Genomic DNA, 14,351 nt, shown 5'->3' on the forward strand with positions numbered 1-14,351 from the left:
TGTTGGGACTCCAGCCCCTTCCTTCCTTTTCTTTCTCTTTCACTTCTAGCTACCATGGAGTGAACAGTTCACCCTACCGTACACTCCCACCATGATAACTGTGCTGCCACAGGTCCAAAGCAACAGGGACAAGTGCCCATGGACTGAACCCTCTGAAACTGTCAGGCAAAGTAAATCTTTCCTTTTATAAATGGATTATCTCAGGAATTTCTTGTCTCAGTGATAGAAAGCCGACTAACACAGGATTTAAGTCAAAAAGTTTATTTTCTGAGTAATAATTTATTCCTTTTAGAGATACCAGTGCTAGAGGTATATTACTTCTTTCCAACCATTCAATACCTGTTGCTTTTCACTGTCCATAATTTAAAGTAGCCTTTATCCATGCAGGTCCACAGGATAGCATGTTATAGTTGGTAAGCTTGATAAGAATTTAGGCACAAATCTACTAGGTTTTATCCTTATCTCACTGTTGCCTATTGTAGCTTGCTTTTCAGGAAGCTCTGGATGGCATGGTCTTCTTTTTTGCCTTTCAGTGCATAGTAGGTGTTTTTAAATTGCTTGTTCTAAGTTTGAGCCATTTCCATCTTTATCTGTCGCTTCTTATGATAATCAACCAACAAGCATTTATTAAACACCTAATTTTAGAGAGTAAAAGTTTCTTTTATATATGCCACATTTTTTTTTATCCATTCATCCACTGAAGGGCATCTAGGTTGATTCCACAGTTTAGCTGTTGTGAATTGTGCTGCTATAAACATTGATGTGGGTATGTCCCTGTAGTATGCTGTTTTTAACTCAGCAATAAAAGAGAATAAAATCATGGCATTTGCAGGTAAATGGATGGTGTTGGAGAAGATAATAGCTAAGTGAAGTTAGCCAATCCCCAAAAAACAAATGCTGAATGTTTTCTCTGATATAAGGTGACTGACTCATAGTGGGGTAGGGAGGGGAAGCATGGGAGGAATAGATGAATTCTAGATAGGGCAGAGGGGTGGGAGAAAAAGGAAGCTGGCGGGGATTAGCAAGGAGGTGGAATGTGATGGACATCATTATCCAAAGTACACGTATGAAGACACAAATTGGTGTCAACATACTTTATATACAGAGATATGAAAAAATATGCTATATACGTGTAATAAAAAATGTAATGCATTCTGCTGTCATTTGTTTTTTTTTTAATCAATAAAAAAGTTTCTTTTAGGGGTAGAATGTCTGATTTTTATTTTTAATTCCAAAACATATAATTTATACAAGGACTTATCCAGCCAAGTCAAAGGATTCTAGAACTGAAGGAGTGGGAAGCTTTCTGTAAATTCAGAGTTCAGACCGATGGGAAAGACTCTATTCTTGGAAGACCTCCACAGAGGAAATGCCACCCAATCTTAAATAAATAAAATCAAGTCCCGACATTCAGTACATCTAATCCAAATACCCACAGATTAAGTCTTTTTTCTCCCAAATTCAGGGAAGCTTGAAAACTATAGGTCACCCTGCCTAGCCAAGGCCCCCATTCTCTTTTAGGCTTAAGTTCCTGTTTCCTGCCTTTTTTCCCTACAGTCTTATTCTACTATGGAACTTCTCTGGCAATATTAGAAGTTTTCTTTGTTCCTTTAAAGTTATAAGGTCATTGGAGATAGTTATAGTACATGTGCAGGAAAAAGCTTCTAAAGAACACTGCTCTGGGTCATTTGTCGAGCTGGAAGGCAGTGGTATAAAATTAAGGAAGTTAGTATTCACTATTTGTGCAATGATTTTAATTGACCTTACTCATAATATGAAGCTGTTGTATGATGTCAAACTAGGGCAATTTCCTCTCTTTGAGGCTGTGTTTGTTATCTCATGTTGAATACAGCCTAATTGTTCAGAAATAATTAATGTGTTTGTATTTCAATTGTAGAAAACACAATTTATTAATTGATTGTGACTTTATGTGTTCTGTCTTAAAAGGCACGTTATTGTAAAGAAATTAGCATTAGGAAGGAATTGAAGAAATGCCAAGATTAACTGAATTCTGAGAAAAGCAAGATGAGTACAAATGAAGGATAAGGTTATTTATTGCATAGGGGAGTTTACTGACAAATGTGAAACCACCGGTTATAGGCAGGAAGGCATTATCAATGCTTTTAATAATTCCAGGACTCTAATTTACATATCAAACAAAAGACAGAGAAAGCCTGCATCTCTCTTTGCTTCTTAGAGTTCTCAGGGTCTGCAAATGACTTAGCAATAAAAGCTGAAAGAGAAGAAAACAGAAGAAAGGCTGATGCCTGCAAAAGAAAACACCCAGTATCCTAACCACCAGGAAGCCCAGCTAGGACAGCCAGCACACCTCTCCCCAGCAGTTAATAACCCGGACAACTGGCAAATGCTCTAATCTGCAACTGAAGCACCCTATACAGCCTGAAAGCAGATGAGTATTTGAAACAAACCATTTGTCATATCTCCAAGGGACAATTGGGCCCAATACCATCTCTGCTAGGGAGGAAGAAAACTGCACCACAGATGTATAAAACTAGTTCTCTGAAAGCCCTTCTTCTGGGCATGTTGGTTTCCTTGACTGGCTTTTCCATTTTTGGTTCGCCTTTGTGCAACACTTTCTGACTTCCAAACTCTGCCTGGCATTTCTGCCTCTCGCCTATCACCACTAGTCGTACCAACCTTCATCCTTCAGTAATTCAGAATCATGTGTGGTTCGCCCATACAGTCCCTCTCGGCCTCTGGGATATTTTACAGAAGGTGTCCCCAGCCTAAAATGTTCCTTTTGAACTGTTCTCCCTGGAGACTCCTATATCGTGTTTATGTCTTAGGTCTAATGTCTCCTCCTCTTGAAGTCTTTCCTGACTGACTAGGGAGATTTTTTTTTTCTTTCTACTCCTACTGCACTTCAAGCAGGTAATTAAGATAACTGCTACAATGAAACAAATTGTGTGTCTAGGTATCTGCCTCCAAGAGCCACTTGCAGGAAGGGGCAATCTTTTTCATCTTAGGATCTCCACCGTGGGTTTATGGTAAGCTTCACCTCACAAAACACGTGAGGAGAAAAGGAGGGAAGGAGGAGAAAAGGAAAAACTCAAGCAGGTTTGCCAAAAGACTAGAGATAAATATGACCATTAAAGATGTTTAATAAGCACAAAAAGAGACTTCAGTCTATTTAAGTGTTAAGCAGTAGCAGAAGCCTTGTTTCCAGAAGTTTCATACTTAGGTCATATTAATCCTAATCATAGACCTTGTTGGGACATGTAAGTTAGGGCTCCTTGTACACCCCACAGTAGCTAAGGGTTTAGTCTCTTCTTAAAACATGGACCTAGTCTGATTTTCCCCAGGGGATGGTAGAAACATTAGCTTATGTTAGTCCAGGGTCATAAACAGACATTATAATTAAAATATGCTAAATTATTCAGTGGTACAACCAACTGAGTTTTCTAGAGTTCTGCTATCCAAAGGACATAAGAAATAAGTTTGGATAAAAATAACATTTTAAGTACTTTAAAATGAGGAGTAAGCAAATAGACTTTATATTCAAGAAAACTAGTCAACAGGGAAGTTCTAGACCAATTTATCCCTTTACCTTTTACCTTTGCCTTCACACCTAGGTATAGCACCCACCATGTTTTAGCAAGAAGACTGCCCCAGAAGTCCAAGATCTGGATTGGCTGGGTCTGATTGTCCAGTGTTGCTGAATTATGATGTAGCACAAGCCATTTGTCCTCTATGTAAAATGAAAGGATTGAGCTAGATGCTTCTTCCAGCTATTCCAGTTTAACTGATTCCTTCTGACACACCACTTAGCCTATGTAGTATCTGTTTACGAATCTAAGTAAAAAATATGCTCTAGGTCTGCAATCAGCATGTAGCAAGAAATAAACTGCCAAATTTATCTGATGTCATTTCAACAGGTTTTTGGGAGAAAATGGACAATTACACAAGCTCCATCTGCCATCTTCACTGGAGCTCAGTAGTTACTTTTGAGGCAGGGACCTAGTAAAGTGGAAACACACTTTGTAGCCCACTAGCCCTAATTCACACAGCTGCATTATATATCTTCCTGGAGCTCACCAATGCCACCAATTCCCCAGCTTCATCCCTCCAAGGAGGCAAGGTCTATGCAGGGGGCTGTCCCTGGCTAGGCAACAGTGAACACCAATATTGATGAAATTTGCTATTTCACTTCTGCCCATATTCCAACAGGAAGATATCACTAGAACTTGTTTGGCAAAGACCTGCAGAAAATCAAAGTTTTGGAAGTTAAGCATGCTATACTTCAGGGGATTTGGGTAGGGACCATGGACTGAAAGTGTTAGACTTCATGTTCTCTGTAGAGTCCTGTGAATAGATAAGGAAATGAAGGAAGGAATGAAATGTAATTTTTTGTTTTTGAGGGATGGAGACTGAACCTGGGACCTCAAATGCTATACCACTCAGTTGTATTCCCAATCCTAGAAGTGTATTTTTCAAGTAAAATAAATAAAAGTAATTTTTGAATGGCATTATGTATTCTTAATTTCTATATAGAATAAAAAAAATGAAAGCAGTTAGAATACTCCTTCCTCCCACCTCTGACTTTCAGGACATCCTTCCCACTGTTACTCTAATGGCTGGCTGCAAGTTTTAGGGCCCTCTGCTGCCCATGTCCACTGCACAGTGAGCTGCTCTCTACCCACCCTGGAGCCCTGAAGCTGTTGTAACCACTGTTTTCAGGCTTAGAGCCAACGAAGTGTGGGGGGTCCCTCCTCCCACTGTGCTGTAATGCATAAGGAATCAATGGCAAGAAAACCCTTGTCTGGTCTGTCCCATGAGTGTTTTATCACTTCTGTCTCATTGTGAGCAAAGATTTCAAGGGCAGTTTTATCCAGAAAGGGAAAACAATCCGTACATGGCAAACCCTAAAAAAGGCATCTCTCTCATTTGGGAGAGAATTTGAGTAAAGGGTGCAGAATGAAGTTTACTTTGTCCAAGGATGGGGTGAGGGAGGCAAGAAATGACCTGGCTTCTGCTCTGCACAGTGTCACTCATGCTGTGTTCTTACTTAGCCTGAGAGCCCCTCCCTGAACTACATATATATGTACATACCCTTTATGAGTGCAATGTCAGGAACTATAGGGGTGAACAAGGCAGCGATGTACCCCTAAGGTCTGGACAAGTTCAGGTCACTTCTCAGGAGGAAGAGCCCAGGATATTGAGAGGAAACATGTCAAGGAGAATACAGAAATGAAAGTTCCAGCTGTCCCAACAGATGAGCAGTAAAAGCACACAAAAGGCAAACAAAGGGGAAAGAAGCAGAGATTATTAAAGAGTAGATGCAGGAAGACTTAAAAAGCCATCAAGAAGACTCTGATCAGCAAATGATGGGAACCAGGATGCTCTAATTCTTGGAACTTTCCAAATAGACTATTTCCCAGATCTTTTGAGAACAATAAATGTTGCCACTACTGAGCATCTCCCATCTCTCAAGATACACATACATTACCTAATTGAAAACAAAGCAGCTTTGCCAGTTATGGATTAGTTTCACATTACAAAAGAAAAAAATTAAAACTAAGATACAGAAACTTGCTAATGACAAATGGTTAGTATGCAGCAGAAACCATCACCGTCTGCCTGGAAAGCATGTGCTCCTTCCAGTACATGAAGTGCTTGGTTACCCACTGCTCGGATCTACTCTTTCTTTCTTTCTTTTCTTTTTATTTTATTTTTTGGTACCAGGGATTAAACCCAAAGATGCTTAACCACTGAGCCATATTCACAGCCCATTTTATATTTTATTTTGAGAAAGGATTCACTAGATTGCATAGGGCCTCATGCTGAGGCTGACTTTAAACTTGTGATCCTCTTATTTCAACCTCCAGAGCTACTGGGATTACAGGAGTGCGTCACCATTCCCAGCTCCATATTTTTTAATAGAAGCATTATAGTTGTACATAATGATGGGATTTACTGTTACATATTCATACATGCACACAATTTAATAATATAATTTGGTCAATATCACTTCCCAGCATGGATCTCCTCTTACTAGAGTTATTGGTATTAATGTTAGAGTTGATGTTCCAGGATAGAACCCAACTTCTCCTATACCTAACTCTGCACTCTTTCTATGTTATCCTATGGCCTTATTGATTCAACAAATGACACTGGAATAATGAGACATCCATAGGCAAAAAATAAATCTTGTACTATAGACATAAGTTAACTCAAAGTGAATAAAAGACCTACAGGTAAAATCTAGAACTATGAAAATTTTAAATAGAAAATACAGGAAAAAAATCTTTGTTCTCTTGGATTAAGCAAAGACTCAGATATCACATCAAAGGACTGATCTATAAAAGAAAAATACTATTAAACCTCAAAATTCAATAATAAGAAAATATTCAATTTTTTAAATATGCAAAAGACTTAAGCAAATATTTTACCAAATAAGATAGAAAGATCACACACGAAAAAGTATATTATTATTTATTAAGGTAATGCAATTGTGTGTGTGGGGGGGCACGCATACACATGTACTTGTGTGTGCGCATGTGGGCAAGTTCCTAGGGTTGAATGCACGGGCACTATCACTAAGCTACACCCCCAGCACTTTTTACTTTTTATTTTGAAATAGGTTCTGACTAAGTTGCCCAGGCTGTTCTTGAACTTGTGATCTGATCCTCCTGCTTTAGCCTCCCAGTTGCATGGCCAGGGCTAGAGTAATGCAAATTAAAACCACAGTGAGAAATCACCAGGCAACTGTCAGAATGATTAAAAACAAAACAAGAACGCCTGTAATCCCAGTGATTTAGGAGACTGAGGCAGGAGGATCCTGAGTTCAAAGCCAGCCTCAATAAAAGTGAGGTGCAAATACGAAAAAGGGTTAGGGATATGGCTCAGTGGCTGAGTACCCCTGAATTCATTCCCTGGTACAAAAAAAAAAAAAAAAAAAGGAAAAGAAAAGAAAAAACATTTGACAAAATCAAGAACTAAAGTGTCCAGGGACTGGGGATGTAGCTCAGTTGGTTCAAAATGGTAATTACTATGGAAAACAGTCTGACAATTTCATAACAAGTTAAATGTATATTTACCATGTAACCCAGTAATTGCAACCCTACATATATACTCAAATGAAATGAAAATATATTTCACCCCTTGCATAATGCTGATAGTACAGCCATCTTCCAGCAATTTCACTCCTTGGTCTATATCCAAAGGAAATAAAATAAATATGTCAATAAGACATCTGTACTTCTGTGTTTACCACAACATTATCACAAGAGCCAAGAAATGGAAACAATCTAAGTGTCCACCTATTGCTGAATGGATAAAGGTGTGATACGGATACACTATAGAATAGTCAGCCATAAAAAGAAGGAAATTCTGCCATTTGCCAACAACATGGACGGAACTAGAGATCATCAAGTTAAGCAAAATCACCCAGGCATAGAAAGACAAGTACTACATGATCTCACTCATGTGGACTCCAGAAAGCTGATCTCATAGACTTTGAGAGTAGTATGGTGGTTGCCAGTGACTGGCGAGAGCAGGGAAAAGGTTTGGTGTGCTACTGCACAGCAGGATAAATATAGATAGTGATTGCATATTATATACCTCAAAAATCTTGAAAAGGGCAATTTGAATGTTTTTGCTTCAAAGGAGTGATAAATATTTGAAGGCTAGATATGTTTTACACGATTATATAATATATGTGTGTTGAAACATCACATGGTACCTTCATAAGGCTGTAGAGATTAAATGAGAGGAGGCCTATAAAGAACTCAGAATACCTAGTAAATAATAAATAAGTTGCCAAAACTTTAGCAGGCATTCTAATTTATAATATTCTTTGAAAAATCACCTTATTCCATAACACTTCTTAAGCACTCTTTCAGGCTGTGCATTGAGCAATGTATGGTGCTTGGTTCATAAGAAAATATACTCTCTGTTACAACATCTGTGGTCTATCCCCTGAGCTGGAGCTTTGTGTAGACCAAAAGAACAGTAGAAAAGAATGTTTGTACAAGAATTGGAAAAGTAAGGTGGCATTCATGTCATCACACATTGTGGAGAGAACCTCATCTTACCCCAGCTGTAGACTTTTGGACCAACCAGAGACACATGAAGGAGCCTGGGGGCCCAGCTGCCTGTGCTCTGGGGAGAAGGCAGTGCCCAAGCACCACATCCTGTGATGTGGTGAACAGCAGATTCCAAGGCAAACATAATAGCTACATTGTTTATTTTCCAGTCAACTTCACAGTCCATTGTACCATCCCCAGAAGCCTCTCCCTGTGTTTGGTGGCAACATTACAGATGGGATTATGTGGTTATGAAGTCAATGAGCTCCTTTCCTCATTTTAACATGAATGCCAGCCAGCCCTGCACTCATTCCTGGGAAAACCATTCTTCTGCTCATTTAGAGAAGATAAAGATAACACACAGTTTTGGCCATTTAAAAACTCATCCAAATGGGAAAAAAAAACTAACATACTCTCTCTCTCACTCTCTCTCTCTCTCTCTCTCTTACTCACACACTTCTTTGCTAAAACTTTCTAATCTTCCTGAAGATAACATACTTTGGTTATGATGAAAACTTCAGGAACAGGAAACACATTCTGCTTAGATTGTTAAAACTTGAAGTATAAAACAATTCTGAGCTGGTTGGGCTCATCATCCTGCCACAAGGCAGTTCTGCTCACAATTAATTTAGCAAACTAGCGGAAGGCAGCAGGAAAAAAATCTTGGTTTGCTAATGACCTTTAAGTAATTGCTCATATTTCAAACAGACTCACGTTACCATAAAAACTTTCTTGGGCAGAAAACTCTCATTTCCTTTGAATATAGCTTTAACTCTAACATTTCTTCACTACTTCTTTAGACAAGCTTTGTGTCTTTATTGAGTTCACCCTGCTTCCTTCCCTAAGCTTCAGAGTTTGTCAGTTATAGCCTTGCTGAAGCACGAAACCTAAAGAAATTGAGGCTGTTCTCCCATAGTGTCAGCAGGAGCAGCTTCTTTGTAGAATGCTGGGCTACTACTCAAGGCTCTGTAAACCACAGATTTTGGAGGAGGTCTCAGAAGGGACCTACAAAAGAAAATTCTGAGTTACAAAAGAGGATTTCTGGAAGAAAAAAAATTGAAATAATTACTAAAGACAATAGTTAATACTGCTTCATTTGTGCAGAAGAAAATAAGAGGAATTGGGCTTAGAATTGTAGCCTCAGGAAATGAGCAGGTTATAAAGGCTCCCCCACACCACAATCATTTATTGAACTGTTTCCAGAATGAATACATTTTTAGAGTGACTCTACTCAACCCTATCTCTACAGAAGGCCCTATGATAAAAGGAGATACAGATCCCTGTTCCGTAGACAGACTGGGGCTGGGTGAAAGGTGTACACATGCTTGGAAGCCCTCAGGAGCATTAGGTCACTGTTTATCCTTGCTTTTTCCCTTCCTCCAAAGATTCAGATTCTTATCTATGTATTTGAAAGGGAAACTACAGACTTTACTGCTAAGTTCAAACCTTGAAATGCTCCCCTCTACTCCAAACCCATAGGAATGATAGGTAAAACATAATAAGGGAAGCCAAAATAGCTTTGCCAGTTGAAAAAACAAGATAAGCACCTCCTTGGACCAGAAAGAGAAGAGAAATGCAAAGCAATAAGCAAAGCCAAAGCTACAAGGCCCGGGGTCTGAAAGCAGGCAGTGTGTGTGTGTGGGGGGGGGCACAAGTTCTGTTCCAGTGGTTATAAAAATGTTTCATGTTAAGAGTGTAGAGTCAGCCCCAAAGTTTAAAGCCAGGGAATGGACACACTAACTTGCTTATAAAAAGTGGTTGAAGAAAACAAGGCTGCTGGTTTCCTTTGAGCTAAATACTAATAAGCGGCTGTGAGCATGAGGTTAGAAGACACAGATCCAAAAAGCCTAGATCACCAAAACCGCACTAGTCTCCACATCACTGGGGTGCAAAAGATCTGAATATTAGTAAATCACAATTTTGACTTGGAGGTTAAAGGGTCTGGGGAGTCTAGACTACCAGGCAGAAGGGAAGAACACAGAAGAAAGAATACAACTCAAAAACTGTGCACTGAAAATGAGTCTGCCATACAAAATTCCAGAAAACTTAGTGAAATGCAATACTAAGGAAGAAAATCAACAAAAAGCATTAGGACAAAATTGCCCTCTGTAAAATAAACTTTATGGAACTAGGACTTAAAAAAGAAACATGATTAGATTTTTCAACTAGATAACTCATGTAATGGCATGCAAAAGAGGGAAGTAGATTATAAAATAAAAATAGAAATGAGACATAAACTGAAAGATAGGAAAAAAAGTGAATTTGAAATCCTGGAATAAAAAGCAGTAAAAACTTCCAATCCAGTAACAAAGAGCATCCCTAGCACTAACTTACGGGAGCTTTAATTTTAGAAACATGGGGGAAATGCCAGAAACAGAAAGGGGTTATCTCTAGGGGGCAGGACCTGACCCGAAGCACAAAGAGAAAGGGTTCTCATGATTTCAACGGTGTGATAAGACTTTGACTTCTCAAACTACATATGTGTGTCACTTTAATAAAAAACTAAAATGATTAAAAAATGCAAAAGCCTGGTTGCAAGAAATAACACTAACAAAGGATTACTGGAAGAATTTGCAGTCCTGGCTTTCCCCTATAGAGACTAAATTTTATTCTTGGAATAAAGCAAACCATCAGAGAGAGATGATCTCTGATTGCATCAACCCTTCTTATTATCTCTTTTATTAAGTTATTATTTGAAATTATGTCAATCAGCCACATTGAGGAACATTATAAAACCCAAATATTTCAGTACTTGTCTGATAAGAATATTTTGTGAGTGTTTCAGGCCCCCCTGTAAGGAAAAACTGTAATCTGACTGAAAGACACATGTGTGTTCAAGCCTTTGGCTTATGTGAATTTTGAAATTAGGTTTTTAGCTTTGGTTGCTGAGAAATTTAAGATTAAATCCATGAGTTACCTTGGCTATTTAAAAAAAAAAAGATCATATGGCATACATTTTGGGCACTAACCTAATTTTGTCTTATTTCTTGTCACTTTTATTTCTCAAATTTATTTATTATTTATTATAAATTTGTCTTATATGTACAAGTACACCTACATACAGGTGCATTTGTTTGTGTGTGTACCAATGTGTGTGTGCACTACTTCAGAATCTTTTGGATGGGGAAGGGCACAATTAGATAAAAGAAGTTGGTTATTTTGAAAAAGAGAAGAAATCAAGGTTTGGATCATGGGATCATGACTATGAAGGACAGTAAGTGTCAAGTTAAGAGTTTTGAGTATATCCTGAACACTAATGATAATGAGAAGAGAACAGTGGTATTTGAGAAAGTTTTCTCTAATATAGTGTGTGGGTGGACAAAAGGAGAATACTGAGGGCCAGGAGAACAAGTAGGGGTTATTTAATATCCAGGAATGAGACAACAGAGCTTTGAGTAGACTGATGGACATGATGTTTTGAAAGCAGAATTAAATATGGCAGGCCTCGAGAAATGATGTGGCAAGTAAATACAGAAATAAAGCATGTGACATTGAGGGAAGCATGCTATGCACTATTTAGAAAAAAAAAATGGCTTTGAGTAGAAACTTATGGAAACAATCAATTCCATTTGGTCTGTTCTGCTTGTATTGCCTTAGATTCTGACTTGGGCAAGGCTTAAGAAAGCCCAAATCATTTCAGAATTTCCTTTAGGTGATAAGTTTTATTTCTTCCAGGAGTTAGGCTGCTGTTTATCACAAATGGCAATTCCACACGTGCAAATTAACCCACTATTAAAAGGGTTCCATCTTCCCGAAAAATGATACCACACAAGTCCACTAAAATGCAGATGCAGGCACATAATAAATATTGCTTGATGCAGAGACCTGGTAAGATGAATTCTCTAGGTTCCAGGAAAAGCAAAAAATAAGCTTGAATCTTTAAATCTAAGAACTAAACTACAATTAATTTTGACTAAACTAAATTGTGGATTTATAATCTTTGGAGAATACACTAAGCTGGACTTACCTCTGTATTATTTTTTTCTAAGCAAAACAACAATATAGAGGTTTCCAAAGGGATGTGCATATCATCAAACAGAACAAAATGCTCAGTTCAGTGAAAACTTGAAAATATAACTAATTAACTAACTGCAAACCAAGTTTATATTCCCATCTAAGCACATACCCTGCTCCTTCCACTGGGAAATATTTCATAGAATCATAGAATAATGGAGTTAAAAGGGGCCTAAGGTCTTCTATTTAAAGTTCCTTATATAACAGATGGTAGAAAAAATTCAGAGAGGTTGAATGACTTGCCCAAGACCACTCAGTTTGTTAGATACAAAATGAACTAGAATCCTGCAGAGTAATCAAGTACCTTTTTGTTGTTGTTGTTGTTGTTGTTGTTATTCCATTTGGCCCATCTCTAACATAATATTTGTGCAGGTTAATGTTATATGTCAACTTGACTGGCCACAGGGTACCCAACATTAACATTTGACCCAAAGACTGAGTAGGGGAAATTGCTCTCCCTGATGTGGGTGGCCCTCCTGGAATCACTGGAAGGCCTGAAGAGATCAATAAGGCTGACTCTCTCTCAAGTAAAAGGGAGCTTCTCTGGACTTACTGCTTGAGCTGTGACACTGGTCATTTCCTGCCTTTGGTCACAAACTGAAACATCACATTTTCTTGGGTCTTGAGCCTGACACATTCTAGACTGCAACTTACACTGCTGGTCTCCTGGGTCTCCAGCTTGCTAACTACAAATCTTGGGACTTCTTAACCTCCATAATCATATGATCCAATTCCTTACAATCAATCAACTCTCCCCAGAGCCCCTACACACACACACACACAGAGTCATGAGCTACAAATGATTTTTTTGGTCAAGAACAGATCGTGTTTAAAACAGTGGTCCCACAAATTATAAGGGAGCTGAAAAGGTTCTATGTCCTAGTGATGTCATAGCCATCATAACATTACACTACAACCCGTCACTCTGTGGTGATGCTGGTGGAAACAAACCAACTGCACTGCCAGCTGTATAAAGGTATACCATAATTATGTATAGTATAAAACAATGACGATAATAAATGACTCTCCTAGTGTTTTATGTATTTACTATACTGTACTTTTATACTATACTCCTCCTACTTACAAAAAAATTTTTGCTGTAAAACAATATGTTGTCTACTTTTGTACAACCACAAAAGTGCCTAACAACACATTCTCAAAACGTTTTCCCCCACAATAAAGCGACATGTGACTGTATACATGTGTGTCCTATTGGTTCTGTTTCTCTGGGGAAACTTGACTCATACAACATCCAACAGTTCTTAAGCCTGACAGAGTAAGAAAGTAAAGAAAATGGTCTCAAAGGAATGGAGAAAATGTGGATTGGCTTTCCCAAAGCCATTTGCACCTCTTTCCTTGCTTGTCTTTCTCTTGCATCAAGTCTGAAAAGTAAACTACAGTTTCTTAGCTCTTTTACAGCTATGGGTGGCCATGTGACACAGTTTGGAACAATAAAATGATAAGGAAGATCCCTAGGAGGACTTCCTTTTGCTCTCTGCCTTTTTATTACTCATTCTTTTTCCTGTCTAGAGACTGGACACACTGATTGGGTGTGGGGACAGCAGTTATCTGCGACCATGAGAACAAAAGCCACATGATAGGAAAGGCTAGGAAGAAAGACAAAAGGGCTTAGGGGTTTATGATGAGTAGCTACTCTCATCTCAGATTACCTCTCTAGATTCCTAAGACAAATATGCCCCACCTACTGAAGCTAGTTTAAGGTGAGTTAACTTTTACTTGTAGCCAAACCCTTTGGTTTCCTATTGCTGTCCAGGTCTCAGCTATTATAATAAAACAAAAGTGAACAGACCTTCCCCACCCATTTTGCTTTTCAGCACTGGGGATGGAACCCAGGGCATCACACATGCTAGGCAAGCATTCTATCTCTGAGCTATATCCCCAGCCCAGCATAACCCCAACTTTTAATAAACATTATCATTCATTTATTCAATAATTTTTTAAAGATCTGCCATACTTAATGGTCCCTAAGAGGATCCAAGTGCCCAGGATGCTGGTGGGACACTAGTTTGGAGCCATTCTGGATTATAGTATGGGTTATCCGCTCTGATTTTTGGTATGCTTCCTGGTGACAAAAGGCTAACATTAAAGTGGATCCATTCTTGGAGGGCTATCAGCAGTAGATCCAACTTTTCCCACTTGTTTCTCAAAGTTCTTTTAATGCAAAAATAATTATGTTCCCCAATTCCTGCAGCATTAGGGTGAACTAATGGTCCTTTTTCATGCAGTGACAGCAATTATCTTTCTGCTTTGATGTTATTGGTAGCTGTGGGT

At 38.6% G+C, this 14,351-nt stretch overlaps 1 protein-coding gene across 2 annotated transcripts in view; it reads right to left on the minus strand.

Annotated features, from left to right (window-relative positions):
• Smyd3 (SET and MYND domain containing 3) overlaps positions 1–14,351 on the minus strand; it is a 709,978-nt gene that overhangs the window by 143,975 nt on the left and 551,652 nt on the right. The gene's annotated exons all lie outside the window — the stretch shown is intronic.

This window comes from Marmota monax, unplaced genomic scaffold (genome assembly GCF_021218885.2).
Source record: "Marmota monax isolate L192 unplaced genomic scaffold, Marmota_monax_Labrador192_F-V1.1 WCK01_AAM20220418_F8-fsc00090, whole genome shotgun sequence".
In the NCBI taxonomy this organism is placed as follows: Eukaryota; Metazoa; Chordata; class Mammalia; order Rodentia; family Sciuridae; genus Marmota; species Marmota monax.